Below are 23,478 nucleotides of genomic sequence, written 5' to 3'. Positions count from 1 at the left end.
GAGAGAGCACATTCCGGGAAGAGAAGGGCAACATATTACTACCGCCCACATATATCTCGCGTAATGATCACAACGAAAAGATCCGAGAAATTAGAGCAAATACGGAGACTTACAAGCAGTCGTTCTTCCCACGCACAATTCGTGAATGGAACAGGGAAGGGGGGATCAGATAGTGGTACAATAAGTACCCTCCGCCACACACCGTAAGGTGGCTCGCGGAGTATAGAAGTAGATGTAGATGTAGATTAGTAACTCGGAAACCTTGTAGTGAGGTGGCCGTGTTTTGACTGAAGTGCCTTCATGAGAATTGCGTTCTGATATACAATGATGAGCCACAACAATATCAGAACCTGCTCAGAAGCGTGGTGGTCCACATTTAGAACACGATACAACACCCATCAGTGTAGCACGGTATCGGCAAGTTCTTAGTTGGGGAACTGAAAACTTGGAGAATTTTATGACAATTTAACAGCTTATAGCAGCCTTTAAGAAAAATGTTGATGTGTCCTAATGATTGTACCAAGGTACAGGACGATCAAAATCTTACATGCGAAAATAATTTAAGTCATAATGAATACGCAGCTGAGGATTTAATCTTTGGATATAGTGTGTGTCAAGGAAATACACTTACCAGCCGAGATATTCGAGAGTACACTGTGTTTACGTATTATTTTGAAAATCACGTGAACAAATACAGGGTTGGGCAAATAAAACTGACCAGGACAAGTGGATATGATTTGACATGAATGTATGCATATAACCACAGCCCATGATGTGCACACCACGTGTACGCCCATCACGTGATCCACACTGGTTCAGAGCGTAGTGCGGGCTGTATCAGTGTTAAGTGGAGCCATGCAAAGGGGACGATGATACTCGCAGGGGAGTAGTGGGTGTTCGTCGTGTAAATTTACATGACAACAAAGTCGTGGAACCGGTGTTGTCAATTGTTTGCTGAGAAGTTTAATGGTGTCAAAGTGCCAGCAAAGAGTGACATGCAGCACTTAGTCCGAAAAGAGCGTGAGACAGATTATATTTTGAACACGTCAGAAAACATTCCGAAACGTGCCTCCGCACCAGGAAATGTGGCTGCAGTTCACGAAAAAATGCTTCAGAGTCCTACCAAATCAACCCGATGCTGTAGTCCGGTTAGTACTGTATATCCTTTCCTCTCTGCTGTGTACCTTTGTGACCTGAAATTCTGTTCTCCGAGCCACTTTCATTTGCCCCACCCCGTATGTGACTAGTGCATTAAAAGATGGATACGTAATACATACGTTATCATGTGATTTAGCAATGTAGGAAAAGATAGATTGCCATTTACTGTAAATATAACATGCTAAGTTGCAGAAAGGCACAATTAAAAGACACTTACACACAAGCTTTCGACAACAGAATTGATCGGAGAGCTTCGCAGCAACTGCTCGAAAGTAACGTGATGCTAAAATAGCGTAAAACCTCTCTGATTTATTTTATTAGCATAACGTGCAGTCATGACCCAGAACTTCGGACTACCCAAACGTACCCAAGGACGTCGCACACACCCATGCCCGAGGCAGGATTCGAACCTGCGACCGTAGCGGTCGTGCGCACCCATGCCCGAGGCAGGATTCGAACCTGCGACCGTAGCGGTCGCGCGGTTCCAGACTGCAGCGCCTAGAACCGCACGGCCACCATGGCCAGCACGACTGTTACTGCTGGGACACAATGCTCATGATATTCCTCTGTCAAGTGACACATCAGTAGAGGCAGATGAGTGTGACGGATTTTTGACGTCACATCTGTTCACAGGAATTTTGCCTGACATGAGCGAAGCACTGCAAATGGTGAAAAACAGCTACGAGATATTAACTTTCCTCTTCAACCTGCACCAGAAGAATCTGCTGTCAAAGAGGTATGTGACTGCTCTGCCGAAGGATTCCGTTACCTGGCTCGCTATATTGCATATCGTGCAAAGAACTGTGACAAGACACTGGGAACGCCGTCTGCTGATATTTGCCGGCCGGTGTGGCCGTGCGGTTCTAGGCGCTACAGTCTGGAGCCGAGCGACCGATACGGTCGCAGGTTCGAATCCTGCCTCGGGCATGGATGTGTGTGATGTCCTTAGGTTAGTTAGGTTTAATTAGTTCCAAGTTCTAGGCGACTGATGACCTCAGAAGTTAAGTCGCATAGTGCTCAGAGCCATTTGTACCATTTTTTTGCTGATGTTTTAAGTCCTCCAACAAATGAAAATTATGGTAGGATTGAATTTCTGTCTCGCGGTGGGCTTACAGTTCCAACAGATGAGTGGCTACATAAGGTGTCTCAGTTTGAACTAATTTTTAATGAATTTAATGGATTGGATAGTATTTCCAAGGAAGAAAAATATAGTGAAAACAATATGCACTGCTGTCCAAACTAAATATCCGGAATTTTCTTCACACGTTATAAAACTGTATGTCAGAACACGACTTTTCATTCGTATGCGGTTCCTCAGTACGAAGTATAAAATGCAGAAAGCAGCAGCAGCAGCACAGAAGCGGAAATCAAGACAGTGGTACTCTTCTTCCACTGCCAACATCTAAACATGTAAATCAACTGTTTTAAATAATTTCCTGAGAACTTATTGCTGTTATAAGTAGTTGCTTGTCCATAGTAAGAGTCGCTTGCTGCGCTAGCAGCTGCCTCGCTTTGCTCCTACAGTGACGTCACTGCGCCAGCCAGTCACAGCCGATTTAGCTTCGGGCGCAACCTCCCTTTTAAATAACCTTGAGTGGGTACGTTATGGGTTGATACATAATGGCTATGTGCGTATGAGCTTGTAAACGAAAGTTCCCAAAGTTGTAGAAGGATGCGTTGCCTTGCGCCAACCATGCTGCATCGTTGCTGATCACCCGCCAGCACACTGGGCATGCTATAGGCCGACATTTATACAGTGGCTATGTGCACATGAATCTGAAAACGAAAATACCAAAAGTTGTACAAGGATGTGGTAGACGTTGATATTCACTTCATGGCTATGTATGTATGAGTTTGAAAACGATAATACCAAAAGTTGTACTAGGATGTGGTAGAGAAGAAACGAAGTAGTGAAAGATGACCTAAATGAATATCGGTATGATAACTGCATTAAGGGACAATAGAATGGGTTATGGAAAATGACTTTAAAAAATTAACTTGTTATAGTGTTATGAGTAAAGAATACTCAGATTTGAAAAATAGAAACAGGTTAGTATTACTGACTCCGTGGACCGCGTCTGTGTAGACTGAGCCATAACCAAAGGTCTAGTCGACTAGGAGGCGAGGAGTGTGAGGGTCAGCGTATTGGCGACACGTTATTAAGTTTCACGTAACATTCTAGCGAAAGGGTCGGTCGAATGACGGCAAATATGTAGCCGACTATACAGGCAGGGTCCAAGAGGAGGGATTTACTTGTTTTACCCTTATGAAATATGTTACAGAGTGATAGGATACTAGTCGGCAACGCTGTCAGCCACCACAAGGGGATTGAGTAACTGACTAGTGGCGTCGTATAACCGACGACCTGTCGAGGATGCCAAAGAGAAACGTTATTTACGGTCGTCGCTGAAAATAGATGTAAAACACAAAAAGGTAATGTCAGCCTTGTTACATCATTATTCATGAAACGAGGTAACAGCGTCGAGGATTCTTTTTTTTAACTAAACTGCGACTTTCGTTGGCATACTTGCACTACTCACGTGAATACGTGGCTGTGTTATTACTAATCGCCTCTGGACGCGATTTAATTTCTTAAACAGTGAGGAAGGAACTGGATGAGTAGCTTGATCTGTTACGTTAGCATTGTTCAGTGCGGTTCTGATGAGTTTGAATGTGATAACTGAATTAGTGATTCGTTTACAAGTTCCAATTGATTTATTCTTAAATATATAATTACTCCTTGGGGTTTGTGAATTTTTCTGTCAAGTGTAGTTAAAAACAGTAAGACTTTATACCAGAGGCGGATACTAAGAAACGTCAAGGAGGGGGCGCTAAAGATACAGGGTGTTTCAAAAATGACCGGTATATTTGAAACGGCAATAAAAACTAAACGAGCAGCGATAGAAATACACCGTTTGTTGCAATATGCTTGGGACAACAGTACATTTTCAGGCAGACAAATTTTCTAAATTACAGTAGTTACAATTTTCAACAACAGATGGCGCTGCGGTCTGGGAAACTCTATAGTACGATATTTTCCACATATCCACCATGCGTAGCAATAATATGGCGTAGTCTCTGAATGAAATTACCCGAAACCTATGACAACGTGTCTGGGGGAATGGCTTCACATGCAGATGAGATGTACTGCTTCAGCTGTTCAATTGTTTCTGGATTCTGGCGGTACACCTGGTCTTTCAAGTGTCCCCACAGAAAGAAGTCACAGGGGTTCATGTCTGGCGAATAGGGAGGCCAATACACGCCGCCTCCTGTATGTTTCGGATAGCCCAAAGCAGTCACACGATCATCGAAATATTCATTCAGGAAATTAAAGACGTCGGCCGTGCGATGTGGCCGGGCACCATCTTGCATAAACCACGAGGTGTTCGCAGTGTCGTCTAAGGCAGTTTGTACCGCCACAAATTCACGAAGAATGTCCAGATAGCGTGATGCAGTAATCGTTTCGGATCTGAAAAATGGGCCAATGATTCCTTTGGAAGAAATGGCGGCCCAGACCAGTACTTTTTGAGGATGCAGGGACGATGGGACTGCAACATGGGGCTTTTCGGTTCCCCATATGCGCCAGTTCTGTTTATTGACGAAGCCGTCCAGGTAAAAATAAGCTACGTCAGTAAACCAAATGCTGCCCACATGCATATCGCCGTCATCAATCCTGTGCACTATATCGTTAGCGAAGATCTCTCGTGCAGCAATGGTAGCGCGCTGAGAGGTTGCCACGTTTGAATTTTGTATGGATAGAGGTGTAAACTCTGGCGCATGAGACGATACGTGGACGTTGGCGTCATTTGGACCGCAGCTGCAACACGGCGAACGGAAACCCGAGGCCGTTGTTGGATCACCTGCTGCACTAGCTGCGCGTTGCCCTCTGTGGTTGCCGTACGCGGTCGCCCTACCTTTCCAGCATGTTCATCCGTCACGTTCCCAGTCCGTTGAAATTTTTCAAACAGATCCTTTATTGTATCGCTTTTCGGTCCTTTGGTTACATTAAACCTCCGTTGAAAACTTCGTCTTTTTGCAACAACACTGTGTTCTAGGCGGTGGAATTCCAACACCAGAAAAATCCTCTGTTCTAAGGAATAAACCATGTTGTCTACCGCACACTTGCACGTTGTGAACGGCACACGCTTACAGGAGAAAGACGACGTACAGAATGGCGCACCCACAGACTGCGTTGTCTTCTATATCTTTCACATCACTTGCAGCGCCATCTGTTGTTGAAAATTGTAACTTCTGTAATTTCGAAAGTTTGTCCGCCTGAAAATGTACTGTTGTCCCAAAGCATATTGCAACAAACGGTGTATTTCTATCGCTGCTCGTTTAGTTTTTATTGCCGTTTCAAATATACCGGTCATTTTTTAAACACCCTGTATCTTAAGCTACGTTTACTTTTACGGCAATAAAATTTAATCAAGTCACATGCAAAGTTTAAGAAAGTTTTATTTAAACTGATTATAGACATATATAAGACAATGCCACCTTATGATACAAAAAAGTTATAATTGTGTTTCTCTTCTTTAAATGATGAATTCTGCGCGCCTATTCTTCCTGGTAAATTGGTTAGTTACATCATCAATACGACAATCAATTTCAGTGTGAGTGTTCAACAGAACTAAGTCATTAAGTCGCTCCTCCTTCATCGTCGACCTCAGCCATGTCTTTGTACGTCGCAATGTTGCAAAACTTTCTACTGTAGCAGCAGATGCAAGTAGACAAGTAAATATTTTGTATGGCTTGTGCAAAGTACGATAGTAAGATCTAGGACAAACAGACAACGCTTGCACAAGAGAATCACGATCATTATGGGCGTTTATGCTCGTTTGCTTGTATTGAAGAACCTCTCCCGCTAGTCTCTTTTTAATCACAAAGAGTGATTCTTTTTCAAAGAACGGTAGTTCAGTTAAGCACTGATTCCATTTACGCGCCACATCATTACCGCCATGTTTCAGTAGTTTTGAGAACAAAAGTATGTTGACTCTTAAATGATAAATAATTTTTTTCAGCAAAACGTTCTCTCATATCGGTTGTAACATCGTCTATTGTTGGAATAAAAACAGTTAAATGATAAATTTTTTTGCAGCAAAACGTTCTCTCAAGTCAGTTGTAACATCGTCTATTGTTGGAATAAAAACAGTTCTTTTGCAATGTGTCATAGCATCATCTTTATGATCAGAGTTTTCTCTGTGTCTTTGTCTGCCTGTGAGACAACGAACTCTTATTTCCATGTCTAACTCTTCCATAACTGCCTTCGCCTCTTCAACAGTACGAGCAAAGTGCCTATCAGCATTAGCTCTCATGCCGTCGTACACCTTGGGCGTCGAATCTAATTTTGCTTTTGCCATTGCGACGTCCAGGCTGTCTATGTGGCAGACAGAAATGTATAAAATACGATGGTGCGGACGAGCGTGCTAAATAGGAAAGTACAGCTACTCGTAACTCGATTAAGTCGAGTCGAGTGACGAAAGAAACGAACGAACAGCGTGCGGGCTGACTGGCGGGGGCAATGCGAGCGGCCCCACAAGGGAAAGGTGGGAGAGGGGCACGCACCCTCCGTATGTATCCGCCACTGGTTTACACGGACTAATTCTTATAATCAGAGTTAGTTAGGACCTGTTCAAAGTTAGCAGATAATGTTTAAGTGCACAGGATTTCACTTTCGTAATTTAACGCTTGTTTCTGTTGGTTCGCTGTGAGGCAGGGTGGTTACAACCGAAGCTCTCAGACTTGAAGTAGGTCTGACAGTGGACAAAGCACCTACTCCCGAAACATATACAGGACCGTCTGATAAGAGGATCGCCAAAGAGTTACTTGCAAGAATACTTACATATTCATCCTCGTTCACTCTTGGCTTCGTCTATTTAGTACTGCGATTGGTGTTTTTCCTATTGGTTACCTATGTTGCAGCTGTTTGTCTTAGAAGTAATGTTAAAACAGTTAATGCGAAGGGATTATTTGCACTAAAATTGCTACCATTTAATGGTCTTTTGAAATATTTACTGCGCTGTTCGCGCCAAGATTGCGTAAAAGGTGGCTAAATACATGTAAAGACAGTCCAGGTAAGTTTGTAATTGGTGGTCGCTTTTTATAATTTGTTTTAAAGGGATTTGGGCTACTTGCTACCGAGTTATAAATATCGTTAGTGCTCCTTAAAATTAGATTTATTCGTCTCACCGCCATAATTGGCTGTTATATTCTTTGGTAATTGTAAGCTAGCTCTGGTAGTGAGTTGTAATATTCTGATTGTTCTCATTGATAAATTTTTGATTTTGTTACATGTGCACACTGATAACCAGTGTTTCCACTTCCCATACTCACGCTCTTTACCGTCTCAGTATGTTTCACATTTTGTTGTAAGGTACATGAAATAAATATCACTATTTCAATAAAGATAATTTAGGTTTCATTACCCGTTTTTGAATTCACTGAAATATTAAAATTTTAAAATTTTTTAAAACAATGTTATCAACATTGTAACACATTTCACTGAGTGAGAGATGTTTTCTTGTTGATAAACGTAAATAGTAACAAAGGAACATGCAGTTCTGAATATAGTACAAGCGGAGACGATGGTGGGTGACATCCATATACAACAGGTGAGACTCAGGTTGTAAGAGGGGAGATGGTACCTCTGGGGGCACCAGGAGGGGGGCCTTATCCTTGGACTTAGGTTTCTTCTTCTACTCTTTCATTGGTTGAAGAGAGCAGGGCATAGAGGGAGAGCACGCTTGTGCAAGATCAGAAGAACAGAAGAAAAGCAGGTGACCTCGTGGCACACAGAATGTGTGTCTCATGGTTAAGCTGGGGTAGCAAGCCTCCAGCACGAGAGACGTCAGTCGGAGGGGTTCCAGGAAGGAGGCCCATCACCAGCAGGTGCTGAAGAAGAGGGCACTTCTTTGGCCTTGGAAGGGGAAGTGGCAATGGGAGGGGAGGGCAGGGGGGCTGCAGGGAGGGGGAGAGGCGAGGTGGACAGGGCTGGGGTAAGGAAGAGAGGAGGGGGAAAGGACATAACAGAGGCAAAAGTAGACGTCAGCCACACATATGGAGTCAGTCATATTTCTGACAAGCCTCAGTGTCAGATAAACAATCAGGGAACTTATACTCTTGTATCTTCTTTCCTTTCTTGTAAGTAAGGCAGTCTGGTGAGTAGGGAAGTGACAGTCATGGGTGTCAGAACACAGGGGATTCACTCAAGGAGTGGATCTCCAAGTTCACAACACAGAGGGTCCACTATACATTGGGAAGAAATATGCATTCACGTCACATCGATAACACATAACCTTGGCCTCCTCTGGGAGGGTATCACCCTCAAAAGTCAAAATAAAGGTGTTGGGATTGATGTGATTATCCTTGCAAACTTTCTGTATAAACTGAACGAAATGAACGCCCCATCATTCCAGACGGGCCTGAAGTTCCTCATCAGTTTGAAGGATATGGTCTGTACCAAAAATGACTCCCTGAACTTTATTCAAAGACTGGTGAGGAGTAATGGACACCAGGAAGTCGACAAGCTGATCACAAGCGCGAAGGGCTGCAGATTGGGTGGCAAAAGTAGTTTCGATCAACAGAGAACTAAGCCACATAACGTTAGTGCTCCTTAAACTTAGCTTTATTCGTGTCACCGCCATAATGGGCTGTTATATTCTTTGGTGATTGTAAGCTGACTCTGCTAGTGAGTTGTAGTATTCTGACTGTTCTCATTGATACATTTTCGATTTTGTTACATGTGCACATTGAGAACCAGTGTTACCACTTCCCATGCTCTCGCTGTTTACCGTCTCAGTATGTTTCAGATTTTGTTGTAAGGTACATGAAAGAAATATCGCTATTTAAAAAAAGAGAATTTAGGGTTCATTATCCGTTTTTGAATTCACCAAAATATTCAAATTTCAGAATTTTTAAAACAATGTTATCAACATTGTAACACCATTTCCCTGAGTGAGAGATGTTTTATTGCTGATAAACGTAAGTGTAACAAAATAAGATGCAGTTCAGAATACAGTACAAGCGGAGACGTGTCACTTGCTGCCACCAGCACGTTGTCGACGCACGTCTGTTTCTGTTCATAATATGCGGGGCTGCATGCTCGAGACTCTGAAATGAGCTTTCGGCTAAAGCCAGAAGTTCGCCGACGCTATTGTGGGGGAAGGGGGAGGGGGGGCGAAGCTGCAGATACCAGCGTGTGGTTGGTGGGTGGGGGAGGTGGGAAGAGTGAGGGTAGCTGTAGGCGAGCTGTGGATACCACTGGAGGCAGCTGCGCCGAACTCCGACGCGTTCACGCAGTTGGCGTAACGAAATTAATTGTCCCTGTGTGGTGTGGAAGTCACTTCCCTCTCACGGCGCCCGAGTTGCGAACTGTTGACATAAAGAGACTTGTTGCTTCCCTCGATGGCCTGGTGAGGATTGACTAGCACTAAAGAAACAGCTTAATTTCTCTGTCGTGCCTCTGAAAGCTGCATGCGACACTGTGGTAAGTTCGCTTCTTACAAGTCACACTCTACCACGATACAGTCGTGAAACTCACTGCTTTGAAAGCAGTTACCGTATTAGTGATGGATAGATACTTGTACTCCGAGCGGCGAGGAAACTGGCCTGCTGACGACATTATAAGCCTCCTCAGAATTTATCACATTTCTGCCTGATTTACGAAACAGCTACTACTTTTTTTCCGTTCCAGGCGTAAGAGTAATCTTAAGAGACATCACTGAGTATAAAATAACTACATACGGATCTAAGGTTCATGAACCGAATCATCGTATTCATGAAGAAATAGTTGGCAAAATTTTTGTAATTGAAGCTTACCCGCTGGATTCAAGATAATATACACTATTTTACGAGCGACAAGCAAGGTCATGTAGCTCCATGTGCGAGAAGGAATGGCACACCATTTGTATTTCGTTCAGTTCTGTACTTATTGTGATGCTAGTAAAATAAGTTTCTTGATTATTTTCCTTCCAAGTGCTGTAGTGCTCCTCAAATTAACGATACAAAAATGTTGCACTTTGTTTCAATACTGTGATTGAAATTTACATCATTACACGTGTTATTTCAAACAGTCTGCATTAATCGCTCATTGAGTAGATTATGTACAAGAAGTATCATCAAACGTATTGTTCAGCCAAAAGCCCCACTTAACAAACATAGTGCATGTAATAACTGAATGCCTTCGTAAAAGCTTACCGACTGATAAATGAGAGAATTGAAATTTATAAGGAAAAAGTGTTTGCATAAACTTGAATTCTATTTAAGGGTAGATTCTATGAAGTATGATCACAATAATAAACGAACGGAGCACAAATAGAAAATATAAGTAAGAACTGATTTAATTCAGTGGTTGTAAGCGAATATATACTTGAATAAGACCAAAATGGACATAATGAGGTTACACCTACATTTTTGAAAGTATAAAATTTCTTTGAGTGTACGGTTGCAACATTGCTTAGCACAGAAAAGAATCAGACAGTGGGAAATCCGGACAAGAACAAATGTCTTGAGGGAACTGATTTTTCTACCACAACAAATTTCCGGCAGTTATGGACTAACAAAAGTAAAGGTGTAATATTTATTGCACATGAAGTGGATGAAACTGTTCTTTGACAATATGTGCGTATAACGATGAACTCACATCAGTAAGAACAAATTTCCTATAGGGATCAAACAACTGTTTAGTCGGAGTGATACATTTCGTTACACCCACATGTAAATGATATAGTTTGAATGATACTGTCAGTTAAGTGGACTGAAACCTAAGGAATTAAGATGCCCGCAGAATCGGATAGAATAGGAATGTATGGAAAAGTCTAACTACTACAATGATTAAGAGGATAGGACATGCGTTAAGGCATTACAGCAAATATCCGTGATACTAGAATGAGCCACAGAGAGCGAAAATTATACTGAAAGACGGAGATTAGTCTGTATACAATAAATCCTGGAGGACGTTGGATGTAATAACCGATAAGAGATGAACACATTGGCACAGGATGGAAAAGTTACGTCAGTCAGAAGAGCGATGACCTACAAAAACAGTTACTGTTACAGCGCGACTATTGAAAAATCAAAGTGCGTGCCAATGGGCGAAGTCTCGTAAGACAAAAGACATGGTTTCGATGCCCGAATCGTCCATGGGTGAAGAGGTCCGCCATTATTGTGAATTTCCTGCGCGTGTTAGGATATAATTCACAAACTAGAATGTTTCCTGTCTTCGTGCACAGTATAGAACTAAAAATACAAAGAAGTCAGTTACGACAAGTATCGTGTGTACAACAGTTTCTCAAAATGGCAACTTCGCTAAATAGTTGAGATAACCGCCGCACCTTTAAACGACAGGATGGGCCGTTAATATCATAGGGGGATCCAAAGTGATTAAAAAAGTAAAGTTTTTAAAACGAGTCGAATTACACACTTCCTATGTTGTAGACTGCACATTCACCCATCCTTCCATATCTAACAGCTGCTGTTAAGAGACTCTTTCTTTCTTTCTTTCGCTACTGCCTTTATCCCGCATTGTGCGCAGGGTCGGCAGGGTTAAGTACGGATATGGCATGGTTAATTTTAAGGGGTGGCCAGATGCCCTTCCTGCGGCCACCCCACACCTCCTGGGACGGGCCGGCCGCGTTGGCCATGCGGTTCTAGACGCTACAGTCCGGAACCGCGGGACTGCTACGGTCGCAGGTTCGAATCCTGCCTCGGGCATGGATGTGTGTGGTGTCCTTAGGTTAGTTAGGTTTAAGTAGTTCCAAGTTCTAGGGGACTGATGGCCTAAGATGTTAAGTCCCATAGTGCTCAGAGCCATTTGAACCATTTGAACTCTGGGACGGAATTAGTGTACCCCAGCTGTCTGCGTCTAGTGTAAATCGTGAAATAGTGTGAATCTGTCTCAAATGTCTGCGAGTCGTCTAACGGCGGCGGGACGTGGGGACCAGCCCGCTAATCACCTAGGAGGATGTGGAAAACCGCCTAAAAACCACATCCAGTCTGGCGGATTCGATCCGGGGCCGACGCTCCTACCTGGGTCCAGGAAGCAGCACGTTAACACTCTTGGCTACCCTGGCGGGTCTGCTGTTAAGAGAATTGCACATGTTAAAACGCGCACCTCAGGAATTCATCATCACTGAAAGCCACAAAAGCAGGGGAATTGTGCGAAACACCATTTATCCCGCTCATGACTCCTCGTACCATTACACTATGAAACTGCTGAAGGGGACACTTCACAGAATATACAGACGAATCCGTCGAAAGCTCGAGTTAACACTTAAGTTGGGAACGAAATCGTCGATGAGATTTATTCAAGAGTAGGAGAAAATTCAAGTCAAGTTCCCTTTTTTTCTCCCATTACCCCCGACTGCTTTCCTGCGGCCCGCAGCGAATTTCCTCTCGTTATTCATCTCAGAGTAGCACTTACACCCTATGTTCTTCGTTACTTGTTGAATGTATTCAATTCTATGTCTTTCCTACAATTTTTACCCTCTGAAACTTCGTCAGAAGTAATGCTCTGATGTCTTAATACAAGTCCTATCTTCCAACCACTTCTCCTTGTAAGTGTTCCTTTCCCTGCAGATTGCTCATCTCACTAGTCCACCAAATTTTCAATAACCTTCCATAGAACCACCTCCCAAAAGCTACGATTCCCTTTCTTAACCAGTTTTCCCACAGTCCATGATTCACTCCCTTGCAATGCTGTAATCCAAACGTGCGTTATCAGTAATTTGTTTCGCATATTAAGGCCTGTGTTTGATACTAGTACGTTTCGATTGGTGGGAATAAACTCTTTGCATGCCCTGGACTGCTTTTTATTGACTGCTTACTTCGTCCGTTATACATTATTTTGCTTCCGAAAAGGCAGAATTCTACAATTTCGTCCACTCTGTGGTCGACAATTTTGAGCTAATGATAACCGTTGATGTCATTTCAGCTGCTCCCCAGCACTTAAGTTTGTCTTCAGTTTGCTCTCAATGCATATTCTGTACTCGTTAGACTGCCCATTCCATTCAAGAAATTCATCTTCAGTTTCACTGTGGATAGCCATATCATCGGCGAAACTTGGCACTGAATCGTTTCACACTTAACATCATTTCCACTCTTGAATGTTTCTTTTATTTCCATCATTACTTCTTCGATGTATTCAACATTAAGAGCAAAGCGACGGTATCCCGCTCTTTCACCGTTTTAACCCATGTGCTTCGTTTTTGGTCTTCTATTCCCATTGTTACCTCTCGGTTCTTGTATATTTTACTTATAATTCCTCTTCTCCTATAGCTTACTCCTATTTTTCTTAAAGGTCACTAAACTAGTCTCAGAGAATCATTCCCCTCGTCTAGAACAATAGTAGTAATGCTTCTTTTGTGACGACTTCAAAATAAACCTGATGGTTTGGAAAGGTGCATAAGGCAGTGGAAACACGTCTTAGACAATTTAAAATTACCAAATGCTATTTCAAGGTCGACAAAACCACGAATATATCTTGATTTTGCTTCTGTTGTCAGTATCAATGTCAGAACTGCCTCTTCGACGCAGTTAACGTTCCTTGAAGCCAAACGGATCATCATCTAATATATCCTCAATTTTCTTTTCTACTCTTCGTTATATTATAAATGTCAGCAACTTCAGTCCATGGGCTCTTAAGGTGAATGTGTGACAGTTATCGCACTTATCTGCCCTCGGTATCTTCGATGTTACAAGATCGATATTTTTCCGAAAGTCTTCCATTATGTACCCAGTCTCATGGATCCTGTGCACCATCTTGAACAGTTGTTCTGTTGCCACTTTCCTCCATGGTTTCAGACGCTCTCAAATGATATTGTCTCTCCTTTCTGCTTTATTTGATGGCAAGTTTTATAAAGTTCGGCTAAAATCTGAGTCCAAAATTGGATCATCTATTGTCTTCCATATCGATTCCCTCTTCTATCCTGTCATTAGATATGTCTTACACCGTGTAGAGGACCTCAATGTGTACCTACTTCTTTGCGATTAACAATTAAGTTGCCGTTGCAGATTTAAAACTATCGCTCCTGATTATAATTTCACACAATGTGAAGGCTTTTACTCTATATACTTTTTTTTGCTTCTTCACATTTTTTCTGTTGGTGTTTCGCCTTCGCTTTCCTACATACCGAAGCATATTATAGAAAATAGGGTACGCTACCATCGCATGCTTCACTGCTTTTATGAATTCTAGCTCTCTGAGATGAGTCTGATTAATTGGCTTTCCAATGAAGGTTCCCAAACGTTTCGTCTGGCGGAATTCTTTGAAAATACGGGTACGTTATGGAGCACCTTGTTCATTATGCGGGTTAATAAAATTTTAAAAATGATAAAAAATTATTTTATACAGTTCTTACCTCAAATGTAAATGGTAAATAAAACACAGGTATCGTAATTAAATTTTCAAAAAGTAATGGGTATTATTATTATTATTATTATTGTCAATTTGACAGAGCACTGGAAGGTTTAAGTCAAAACAAGGCCCTTGTACTAGACAGTATTGTGTCAGAACTACCGATTGCCTTGGGAGAGCGAGCCATGTCAAGACTATTCCATCCCGTGTACGAAAGATATGAGACAGGTGAAATATCCTCACACCGTAATAATTGAAAGTCAAAAGAAAGCAGGTTCTGACAGGTGTGAATATGACTGAACGACCAATTTAATAATTGATCATTGCAAAATACGAACTATTTACAGAAGAATGGGATAAATGGTAGAAGCTGTCCTCGAGTAAGATCAGGCAACACACGATGCTATACTGACCCTAAGACTCCTCTTAGAAGACAGAATAAGGAAAGGAAAACCTACGTTAATAGCATTTGTGGGCTTAGAGAAAGCTTAGATTTAACACAGATTACCAAAAATAACTAATGTATCTACGACCGGCGTCAGATGGTGTGTCATGTCTGCTGCTGCTCCTAACAGTCCACTGGTATTTTATTTTTAAATCTGAAGGTAGCCTCCTTAGGCCAGAGCCGGTCATCAGAGACTGGTTCGGTTAGAAAATAACAACACAAAGCCACTGACAACTCCTGCGATACAGTTGTGCCCATTTACGGAGAGATGAACAACTTCTACATGTTAGTGTTACGTTAATGCTTCAGGAACTCAAATGGGAATCCCTGGGAGGCAGTCGACGAGCGAAGCGATGTCGACAAGCCGGCGGGAGTGGCTGAGCGGTTCTAGGCGCTGCAGTCTGGAGCCGCGCGACCGCTACGTTCGCAGGTTCGAATCCTGCCTCGGGCATGGATGTGTGTCCTGTCCTTAGGTTAGTTAGGTTTATTTTATTCTAAGTTCTAGGGGGCTGATGACCTCAGAAGTTAAGTCCCATGCTCAGAGCCATTTGAACCATTTGATGTCGACAACAGTTCTCAGTCTGGTTGGAGTCTGGGGAGTGGAGATACATGTAACAGAAAAACTCGTGGCCCCTGAAGAGGATTTGATCGGCGATCGACATATTGCGTTTAAAAATAGAATCTATAGCTCGGCGAGCATCCGGAAGCACACCATTAATAAGTCACACTGACAAAACCTGTGGCAACATGCCGTTTGTTATTTGTTTATGTATATGCAACTGTTGCTTCGAGTTTCCTTGCAGAGAAGATTTTCATCTTGATAAATACTAAGGTGATACAGCTGAAAGGTACCAAATGTGGGAAATATGTCTTAACGGTATTACACTACGTTGAAATTGAACAGTAGGTGAATTTCCGCATGACCATAAATACCTAGACTAAATTTCCAGCCATTAATTTGAATCTGGATCTAATGACTTAATTCCGGTATAACGTGATGTTCTAGAAGCGTTACGTCTGCAGATACAAGATTTATTGGCAATTCTGTATAACTGTATTCGATTTTGATTTCCTTCCAAATCTGAAACGATTTTTTAGATTTGTGATTATAGTAGGTCGTTTGTGAGTGCTACAAATGCTTGTTATATTGAGGCAGGTGTTCCCACAAATCATTTTATCTGTGCGGTAATTACAGTGACCTACAAATTTGTTTGAGAGGCTATTAATTTGCCCGAGTCCCTCCAAACGTATTTCTGGAAGCGCCGTTACATCCGAGTTCCACGTCAATTTGTTTTCCCACCTCGCGGGTCTGACAGTTTTATTTCGGCGACACGTGTGACTTTACTGCGGATTAACACGAAATGGAAACAAACACTGGTCGGCTGAATTGAAAGAGGTACGAATTTTGTGGCACCGCAGCTGTTTCGTCGTTAGACGAATATAAAAAGGAAAAACGAAAAGCGAACAATTTTCGATGCCTATACTGCATTTATTCCTAGAGTCGAACAAAAAACATATATTGGAAGACTCTAATTTACAGGATACGAAAAAATCAGAGGAAAAAGCTGTAACATCCGATGGTACATGGCTGAGGCAAGATGTGCGATTTCAGAATGTACACAGTAACTTCTGTACATTTTGTAACACTTGTTTTTCCGAAGAAAATGAGGAAGATCCCTCATCAGCAATGAAACACTGAATCGCAATTCATATTGTTCATGTCATATTATGTGAAAATTATTTAGACAGTGAAATATAATTTCATCATTGTGTATTACATACTTATACATTAATTTGAAAATCACATGCATTTTACGGAGGATACCAACGTAGTAGTTTCGCCAAAGTGCTTATTGCAATGTTGAGAATGAACCCAATTGACTGATGTATGTGTGATCTATATTATCGTAATGTATCCACCTCGACATTTCGAACTAATGATAAGAGTGGCTACGATAATCGTCTCCAAGCCTCGGTCTGAAAACTCTTCACAACAACGGAGGGCGTTAGTGACAGGACGTTAGTGCTGCGTTTGGAATCTGCAAGTGACTGAAATGTACAACTGAAACTTTTCCCAGTGACTAGCATTTGATTGCTGCTGTTCCATAAATAATGCGAAAAGATTTGCAATCAAGCGTCACGTTTTATTAGTAACAAGAAATGCTTGCATGTGTAATGGTTTCCATCTTGTATGTATACAATCCACGGTATAGTGTGTTTGGAATGTTTATGTGGATGCACTCTACTTGGTCAGTCACCTACTTAGTTCCGGGATTTCCACATCAATCGGGACGGATTCGTCAAAGTAGTAAAGCCTTTTCATCTCCGAAATTTTTGCGAGTTTCCGTATTAACTGGGTGTGCACGTGGTGTAGGTGAGTAGATTGTTAGTCGGTACCTCACTACGGTAGAATTTGATCATTCACTTTATTTAGATATGATACTTCATAAAGACTCCTTTCTCGGCCTGCAACGGACAACTTTTCGTCGTGAATTGACGTGAAAATCTGGTTATGAGGACGTGAACTACGTTTTATGGTTGGCCGTAAAATGACACACAAAAAGCAAGCTTGATGAAACCTTGAGTTCAAAGGCTGAACACAAAATATGCAGTTTGCAGAAGTTACTGTTATCATAAGTCTCATTTTGTTTCAGAGATATTGTAGTTCTTCACAGTATCGCCATGCCAGACTTCCCATTTACACCAGTGCATTTTCCAACAACTCGGTTCAGTCATCACGTTTTGCTCCAAGGCAATGTCTGGAGAGAGACAAACGTCCGTTTACTTACTGACTACAAGAAAAGATTAGCTACATTACACTTCTTAAAAATTCTTCTTGTCTTAGAGATAGCTTAACATTGCTGCTAACAAAATCTATCTTTACTTACACAGTCGTATAACGTCGTTGACAGAAAGCAAAACTGAATTTCAAAGTAGGTTAGAAAAGGTCCATTCGTTAATTCCTAACCTATTGAAGGTATTTTATTTAGAATGTTGCATCTAATTTAATGCAATAAAACTGCATTACTACTTCAGTTACAACAGTAACTATGCTTCTACGTGATGTGACTCCATCCACAGACGATCAGCATGCATACACATTTAAATAGAAATTTAGTTCCTAAGCTGCTTAGTTACCGTCATTGCTATTCATCATGCCGTTGGCTCAGGGAACGCATGGTCAACTTAATAACTAACCAACCAATCCCTAGTCCTTCTTCATTTACACATTTCTATTGTTTCCAAAAAAGTTAGATGGGTATATGAAATACGACTCCATCTTATTTTTGAGTATATTATTTTTGTCGAAAGCCGAATTTATGATTTTCGTCATGAGTTCACTCATTTGCGTACAGTTTCGTCAAGAATCTGTGTAAGAAAGATGATGTTATGGAGAATACTAGTTAAAAATGTTTTCCACGATCAGTATTCACAAATGTTTTATTTATTTCTGCGTTAGCTTCAGCTGAAACTGAGCAAGAAATTGCTAATGTATTTCCCCTTACTTGCAATGTCCTGAACTCTCTTTAACCTCACTTAACCGTTGATACATTATTACGTTTTTTGCAACTCTTGTGACGCCGTAGCTACAGTGTATTCATCAACGTACAAAGTGGTATAAACATTAAACGGACCCCAAGATCCTAATATTTTGCATGTCGTGATTGAAATTTGTCTATTTCAATTATGTGAATGTAGGTACTTGGTTAGACAGCAGGAGAATTATCTCAATAACACATCACTTAACTGTTTCTCGTTTTTGATGGGTGCTCTTCAACGAGGCGTGCTGGGACCAAAATAAAGCTATTAGAGTTGAGCGAATCGGAAGACTAATTGACGCAGAGTCGTCAATTGTGTAACTTTCCGCCAACATTCGGAATGATGAGAGAAGCGTAACTGCCTCTCTGTTAAATTGGTAATGACTTCCACTCACAGTGGGAGTAAAATAATCTGTGTAGCTTCAGCTTTGCGCAGCTCACAAATTTCAAAATAAAACAAGTTAGTTTTACTCTCATCTCTTTTTGCCTCGCGTTCTATTTGTGTTTCTCTATATATTGTGTGTATCGGGTCTCTATACACGCACGCACCCACGAACACACACACACACACACACACACACACACACACACACACACACACATATTCGCAATGGCGATGGGTAAATATCTCCATGTAACTACTGTATCTCAAGTACAAATATGCGGGCTGATTCTAAAAATTCATATTAGCATTTTTCAGTGAGCTCCCAGCAAACTTAATGTTCAAAGCGATATTCTATATATTTTTCCTATGGTTACAATATAACCTCATTTACTCGTACGTCACTTCCCAGTGCATCTAAGATTGGGCGCCCACTGAAACAGTGTTCATCCGACTAGATGGACTGCCGAATACGGCCGCACATGATCGAGAAATCCGAACACATGTAGCGCCACTGACATGCGTCAACTTCACACGACTAAGTCGGCCGCATACTGCCGCACATGATCGGCCGACGGTCGGATCCTTGTGAAATGGATTTGGTCGGAAGTAGTCGGACTTTACTGGTGCAAATGGCCGCCTGACGCTGCTTGTTTCTGGGTGTGTCTCTTACTTAGTTGGGAACTACGGGCTTAGAGAAGCTTTTGTCTTGTGAATGAGAACGGGCCGATGCGGGAGGTATCCTATCGCTATTTACAGAGGAAATTGCGAGTACATGTTGCAGAGGACGTGGTATGTAATGTACCTAAGTGGAAAACCTAACCACAACTAAGCAAAAGACATAATATTTTGCGATCACAATTAATGAATATATGCCATATTTTTACTAGAAACTGCTACAGACATACTGTAATATTATGTGCGCCTATACCAAAACGCGCGTCCAGCGTTTAAAATAAATACTATGACCCGCTGGGCGCAGATATTTAAAATCATTGCCGCAGCGCTTGACAGCAAGAAGCTGCGAAACAGAAAAAAGAACACTCTATCTTTTGTTAAGAATTATTCTAGAGACTAAATTATCCCTTGTACATTTGGTCGCCGACATTGTAAGACGTACTACACAGCATTGTTACAAGTTGCATTATTATTTTGTGTAAAAACTATGTGAAATGACAAAGAAACATTTAGGTAACTCGTGTGAGCATACACTGTATTTACGTACACGCAAGGACAAAGAATGTTCAAATGTGTGTGAAATCTTATGGGACTTAACTGCTAAAGTCATCAGTCCCTAAGCTTACACGCTACTTAATCTAAATTATCCTAAGGACAAATACATACACCCATGCGCGAGGGAGGTCTCGACCCTCCGCCGGGACCAGCCGCACACGCAAGGACATTTAATTTTCAAGAAGGTACGGACTGACAAAGCAGCGATTATTGGACTTCGCCATGTACAAAAGAAGTATCTGATGTAAGTCATACATTTATTATGTATTTGTTAATGTCTATAAGTTTCAAGCCAATTTGTTCAAAATATATCAATATATTACGATGCAGTAATTTTCTTCTTATTCTTTTCTTTCACTAACCAAAAATGATATTCAAACTGTATATGAGCTTTGTTACAGGTTTGCTCTTTATCGTGGAGTGTCGATAGTATTTGGAAGAGACGGGGTGGCCGAGCGGTTCTAGGTGCTACAGTCTGGAACCGCGCAACCGCTACGGTCGCAGGTTCGAATCCTACCTCGGGCATGGATGTTTGTGATGTCCTTAAGTTAGTTAGGTTTAAGCAGTTCTAAGTTCTAGGGGACTGATGATCTTAGAAGTAAGGTCCCATAGTGCTCAGAGCCATTTGAACCATTTTTTATTTGGGAGATCACTAATGTGTTCAACTTCCGATCTGTTAATATTTCACTTACGAAATTCCACTAATTTGCTTTCATTTCCATTTTTATATTCAAATAGGTCCCTTAGGTATTTTCATCGAAGATTCTGATTTCGTGAAGGCAATCCGGGTCAAGAGGTCAACTATTCGCGCAATTAATCCGTACGTCTCCTGAAGACAATCGAGAACCGACGCATCGGTGATCAATTAATAATCTCTCTCTCTTTTCAAGTCGTACTGAAAAACGGCCACACAGGATAGCTGTAAGTACACAATCTGGTGTTAGGTTGCATTCTGCAAGTAAATATTACCAATCAACAGTGACAGCGTCACTATTATTATTTACTAATATTTCTTATACAGAATAAGCAAGTTCCTAACGCCAGAATACATGACGTGCAATACCATTCAATGAATGTTTAAAACAACTGTATTTGAAAACAAAGTTGAAAAGAACGCCTTCAGTCGTACACTGAAGAGAGAATGGAACTGGTAAACCAGCCTAATATCGTGCAGGACCCAGTCGAGCACGCAGAAGTGCCGCAACACGACGTGGCATGGACTCGATTAATGTCTGAAGTAGTGCTGCAGACAATCCACACCACGAATCCTGCAGGGTTGTCCATAAACATGATGACGAGGAGATGGAGAACTCTTCTGAGGGGCACGTTGCAAGACATCCCAAATATGGTCAATAATGTGAGTTTGGCGGCCAGCGGAAGTGTTTAAACACAGAAGAGTGTTCCTGGAGCCACCCTGTAGCAATTATGGACGTGTGGGGTGTCTCATTGTCCTGTTGGAATTTCCCAAGTCCGTCAGAATGCACAATGGACATGAATGGGTGCTGGTGATCAGACAGGATGGTTATGTACGTGTCACCTGTAGGAGTCGTATGTAGACATATCAGTGGCCCCATATCACTCCAACTGCACACGCCCCACACCATTACAGAGCTTCCACCAGCTTGATCAGACCCTGCTGAGGTGCAGGGTCCATGGATTTATGAGCTTGTCTCCATACCCGTACACATCCATCCGCTCGATACAATTTGAAAGGAGACGTTCCGACCAGGCAACATGTTTCCGGTCATCAACAGTCCAATGTCGGTGTTGACGGGCCCAGACGAGGCGTAAGGCTTTGTCATGCAGTCAGCATGGGTACACGACTGGGCCTTCGGCTCAAAAAGCCCATATCGATGATACTTATTTGAAGGGGCCGAGCATTGAAATCTGCAGCAGTTTGCGGAAGGGTTGCACTTATGTCACGTTGAACGATTCTCTTCAGTCATCTTGGGTCCCGTTCTTGCAGGATCTTTTTCCGGCCACAGTGATGCCGGAGATTTAATATCTTACCGGATTCCTGATGTTCACGGTACACCCGTGAAATGGTCGTGAAAATCCCCACTTCAAGACTACTTCGGGGATTCTGTGTCCCATCGCTCGTGCACCGACTGTAACACCACGTTCAAACTCACTTCAATGTTGATAACCTGCCAATGTAGCAACAGTAAGCGATAAAAATACCGTGCCAGATACTTGTAATATATAGGCTTAACGATCGTAGCGCCATATACTGCCTGTTTACATATTTCTGTACTTGAATAGGCATGCCTATACCAGTTTCTTTGGTGATTCGTTGTATTTCCACCTTGCATAAAGATTATTCTGTATATTACTCCATTCGTGCCCTTCTTCGATGCATAAAAACGTCACAGTTTTGTCTCAGATTAAATATGGTACACTTCCACCACCCTCTCGTCGACAGAAGCGTATTTTTTTGGCTACTGTGTTAGCTAGCAAATAAATGCAGATGCTGGTTCTTCCCCCTCCTTAACAGTTACGAAGTTGTGTAACAAGCACATACAATTGACTATAATGTCATCAATAATACGCTGCAGTCATAGACTGTGAGGCTGGTCCCGGCGGAGGTTCGAGTCCTCCATCTGGCATGGGTGTGTGTGTTTGTCCTTAGGATAATTTAGGTGAAGTAGTGTGTAAGCTTAGGGACTGATGACCTTAGGAGTTAAGTCCCATAAGATTTCACACACATTTGATTTCAACAATAATAGATTCTCTATTTCGATATTTCTTTGCAGCTGCCTCTATTAATTTCTCATTATTCCAAATGCACACTCTACCACTTGTCATACCTCTGAAAGACGTTTGTAAAAAACTGTTTGCACTGGTCCAATTTTTGTCACTTGTGTTAATCTTGTCAGGTAAGCTTTTAGTGGACAGCCTTCATCGCCCAAGAGGACGTAAGGCACCATAACTTTTTCTTAATGATGTGGATTCTTCATTCTCACATGCTTTCCATCTATACAGCCGACACACTTCCATTCCTCTAAAATACATTCGACTATTGGTTTGACTTCATCTTCTTTGGGGAAACACATGTAGAAAGCCCGAAAGCCATACTAAATTGGTCTGCAAGTTCCGTTCACTATTCTTGCACATATAAAGTCTGATATTCCAAATAGATATCGCCGTATTATGAAAAAGTGAGTTGTCACATACCAGCAGCAAGCAGTGGCATACGCTGTTTAACGCTAAAGGTTGAAGGCTCGTCCCTCGGGGGGATGGGGCGATTTCTAGGTCGCCATTCACATGCCAGACTGGTCCCCAGACCTGCCCACCGACTCACTCGCCGACCCATACAACTATGTGTGGACACGGAGACTTCAATGAATCCTACCTGTCCGCACCGACTGAG

Source organism: Schistocerca cancellata, chromosome 7 (genome assembly GCF_023864275.1).
Source record: "Schistocerca cancellata isolate TAMUIC-IGC-003103 chromosome 7, iqSchCanc2.1, whole genome shotgun sequence".
Taxonomy (NCBI): Eukaryota; Metazoa; Arthropoda; class Insecta; order Orthoptera; family Acrididae; genus Schistocerca; species Schistocerca cancellata.
The sequence above is the reverse complement of the archived record's forward strand: the minus strand, read 5'-3'. Positions refer to the sequence as shown.